We start from the raw sequence: 4508 nt of genomic DNA, 5'->3' as shown, positions 1-4508 counted from the left end.
CCCCTAAGCATAATCTCCCCTGCTGGCCCCTCGTGGACATGTGCCAGGATAATTCTCTCAAAAAGCTTACCCAGGATTGAGATAAGACTAACTGGCCTATAGTTTCCTCCTTACTCCCTTTTTTGAAGATGGGAACCACGTTCACATTCTTCCAGTCCTCTGGCACCACACCAGAGCACCACAAGTGCTCTTACAGCCTGCCAGGAGTCCCACAATGACCTCAGCTAATTCCCTCAGCACTCTGTGGTGAAGATCATCCGCACCAGCTGATTTAAATACACCCAGCCCCTCCAGAAGTTCCCTGACTAGATCCTTACTGACCCTTGGCCTAAGTGCACCTCCCCTGGGGCCTGAGGAGGGCTCAGTGGGGGTGCTGCTCAGGAAAATGGAGGCAAAGAATTCATTAAATATGTTAGCTTTGTCATCTGGTGTGACGACCAAATTTCCTAGCATGTCTTGCAGGGGCCCCACATTACCCGGAACCCTCTTTTTGCCCCCATGTATTTAAAAAAGGAGTTCTTGTTGTCCTGGATTTGGGAAGCTAGTCCCAGTTCCATCTCCGCCTTGGCCTTCCTGACTGCCCCCCTGCATCCCTAAGCAACTGCAGTATAGTCTTCCCTGGTGATGGCCCCTCCCTTCCATTGGGTGTACATCTTCCTTTTAGCTAGGAGACATTCCTGGTTGCTTTTGGTGAGCCATGGGGGCTTTTGCACCCTCTTGCTCCCTTTGATCCATGTTAGGACTACCTCCCTTTGGGTTGGAGGATCGTGTCCTTAAGGAGCAAAAACTCTTCTTGGACACCTGGCTCCCTTCCCCTCCAGGACCTCAGTGCCTCCCTGACTATTCTCCTGAGCTCTGCCCTCCTGAAATCTAAGTCTGCTGCCTGGCTGCAGGCCTTTGCCACCTTGCACTGGATGATGAATTCCAGCAGGCGATGATCACTGTTGCCTGTTGTTTTTGCCATCTCAACTCCTAATGGATACTTATTTCAGAAGCTTAATTCTTTGATGACTAGAAATCTTCTAATTTCTGGCCTAAAATTATTTATAGCATGTGTATTCCCATTTTTTCTTGTGCCAATGTTGTCTTATAGTTGGGGAGAAGGGGGCAACCTTTGTGTTTGCTTTCCTGCTATTTTTATATCATACCACTCTTTTCCTTCACTTTTCTAAACAGGTCAGATGCTTATAGTCTCCTTTTGAAAAATAAAATCTCCATTACCCTGTTCAATTTAGTAAAACTTCTCATATGTTACTTTGAATTAATCTTCCTTGACTATAGGCAACCAGAAATGTTCACAGTATTCCTAATAGGAACTTACAAATTTTTTGTTCAGTGCTCTTAATAATTCTCTACACCCTTATATATCCTAGGATCAAAAATTCCCTTTTTGTGCCCACTTCATAAAATGATTCATGAAATAGATCAATTAATACATTCAGTTCTTTTTTCTCCTCTATTTTCCAGCACGTGACTTGGCAGTTTATAGCAGAAATTCTCTTAATTTCTAAGGGTGCAAACTGGCATTCACCACACCTGGTCTAGACTGAGAGCAGCACATGCAGCCATTCTCTGTAGGAATCCTAAGGTAAGTAACTCAAAGTCAAAGGAGGGACTGACAAGATTGTGGGGCTGACAGGTCTCTGGGGTGGGGAGCTCAGCAGTCCAGTGGAGGGTTAGTGGGGCAGGAGGACTTGGTTGCCTGGTCAGATGGAGAGCTGGGAGATTAAAAGTAGGACAATCATTGTTGGGGAGTAGGAATAGCAAACTGCGGCGCTGGGATAAGCAGCCTGGGTTTCCCAGCCCTGGGACTGTTCTGTGAACATGTGCAAGCATTCTCTAAATCAAGTTAACCCCTACCTTGATCTAAGCGAGTGCACTTCCTGAAGTCCACTAATTTAGACCATTAGCACAATTTTTTTTACTGATTTAAACCCTCCAAATGTCTGCACAAATGCATATTTTAGATCAGCCTAACCCTAGTTATATCAGTTAAATGTAATGCTTGCATGTACCCACAGTCTTTGAATTCATGACCTTCCCTTGTACAAAAAAAATCATCTTAATCTCATTTCTATTACTCCAGTTTTTTTTTCTTATGAAATTCACATCCTCTCATATATGATTGAAAAATTATGACATCAGCAAAATTATTTAGCATTCTTTCAATTTATTCCCTGGGGTCATTAAGAGAAATGCTGAAGAAAATTATTTCTAAAAGTGAGCTTTGAAGAATTCTACTAGCAGTATTTCCTACATCTTTTCCTTTTTTTCGTGATCCATCATAGCTTCTCTTTAGCTGCTTCCTTACCTACTGTCTTCAATTCTCTGTCTTCTCCACTTTCATTAATAATTTGTCATGTGGCATCATATGAAATATTTTACTGGAGTTCAGTTTTATGAGCTTTACTATTTTCCCTTTGTCTGGAATATCAGTCATTGGGTTAATCTGGCATGTTCTTGTCTTTGGTAAAGACATATGATCCTTTATTGTATTCTTTTATTTATTTGTAGTCATTGTTTCTTTCAGAATGTCTTTTAAAAGTCTGCAAACTATTGAGCTTAGATTAGTAGTTCTATCGTTGCATAGACCACTTTATATATAAGGACTATGCTTGATATTTTCTAGTTATATGGTACTGATAATATTAAAAATTGGTACTATTAACAATGTAACTATATATATAATTTTTTTTATTTATTTATTTATTTATTTTTTAAAATAATGCTACCAAACCTATGATTTTTGCCAGGGTTTTTTTTTTCCTGGGAATCAACTGGACTCCTTAATTTGAGCCCCTTGAGTTTTACTTCCACCTGCAATGTGAATGCCTATTTCCACGTTCTCATTGCCATCCTGTTTTTTATTTCCATATTCAGATTCATCCTTCTTACTGAATTCTGAAAAAAAAAAATTAATTGTTGGAATGCACTTATATTATCTTTAAACTCAATTCCATCATCACTGGGTGTTTATACATGAGATGCTATGGCAATGTAGCTCACCACTATGGCAAGCTATGATGACAACGCTACTGTACAGTAGTGTCAGAAATGACCTACGCACTGCTGGGACTGCATAGTAATGGTAGTTACTGCACAGTCATTTACTACTTCCTAGAGTCATTTACTACTAGCAACTTTGCAGTCAGACACACATATAGATGTGCCCCCTATGTTGCAGTTCTGCTTCCTTCCTTGCTTTCTTTTATTTAGATACCTGGAGAACTTTTTACTATTTGACTAATTTTATCTCTTTCTCCCTCTCTAGGGAACAGAAGAATCCCACATAAGTAGTAGTCTAGAGATTAGTAAATAAGCAAATCCTAAATCTATGCATGTCTTCATCACGTAAATCCCAGAAGCGTTCTTGATTTCAAACTTTGTAACAATAATGAAAATCACTGTTAATGTGAAAGTTTCTCACAAATACAGTCACAGGACTTTCAAAGATAATGTGAAGGTAACTTTTCTTGTTTGGCACTTTAAGTTGTGAGGACAAATTCTTCTGCTTATATATCTATTAGACACTGCTTCTTTATCCTGATCTACCACTGTTTTGTGATCCTAATCCCTCCCTCCCTCCCCCCACACATTACAGGTATTGTCCAATTACCTGGAAAACAGCTACATGTGCAAAGTAGCTATCACACAATAAAAAGCTCCAATCATCTCTAAAATTAGATCTTGAAAATATGTACTAACTTTATAGCTGGTTGCTATTGAGCTTTAGTTTGCACATTTAACAGTCTCCCCTACAGCTAGGAGCCCCATGAGCAGGTAGGGAGATCACCTCTGTGGCAATCCTTTGGCCCCAGGGGTTTCCCATACCCCTGGGACAGTGAGATCACTACAGTGGGGATCATCCAGCACTGGAAGTGGAACTCCCAGCTATGGGAGCTTGCTTCTTTCTGGTACAGAGAGAGATTGATTGCAGGCTTCCTCTGTACCCACAATAAGATTCAATGGGATCTAATGTGACACTATCATGCTTCCTGCCATGAACATAGGGCCTATACGTTTTTCCTCATATCTTGTTACTAGGAACATTTGACAGGTCACCCTTGGTAATAGCCCCTATGCTTGGACAGTTCTTTGTTGTTAAGCTGCAAAACCAGAGGTTGGGCATTCTCCATAAAAACTAATCTCAGTGTTTTCAGAATAAATCCAGAGTGAACAACTGACTAAATTCAGATTAGGGATACATTTTCACTTCACATAGTGCCCCCTTTACTGCTCCTGTAGTCAACATTTAGAGAACTTCTAGCTACAGTACAGAAGGTTGTCAGTCCCTGCCACAGAGCTACCTAGTTTCATAGTTTCTAGGGTCGGAAGGGACCTGAGCAGATCATCTAGTCCGACACCCTGCCATGGCAGGAAAGAATACTGGGGTCAAACGACCCCAGCAAGATGTGTATCTAACCTCCTCTTAAACACCCCCAGGGTAGAAGCCTGCACCACTTCTCTTGGAAGCTGGTTCCAGATCCTAGCCACCCTGACCGTGAAGT

This window comes from Crocodylus porosus, unplaced genomic scaffold, assembly GCF_001723895.1.
Source record: "Crocodylus porosus isolate Cpor-Errol unplaced genomic scaffold, CroPor_comp1, whole genome shotgun sequence".
In the NCBI taxonomy this organism is placed as follows: domain Eukaryota; kingdom Metazoa; phylum Chordata; order Crocodylia; family Crocodylidae; genus Crocodylus; species Crocodylus porosus.
Note: the sequence above shows the minus strand (reverse complement) of the source record.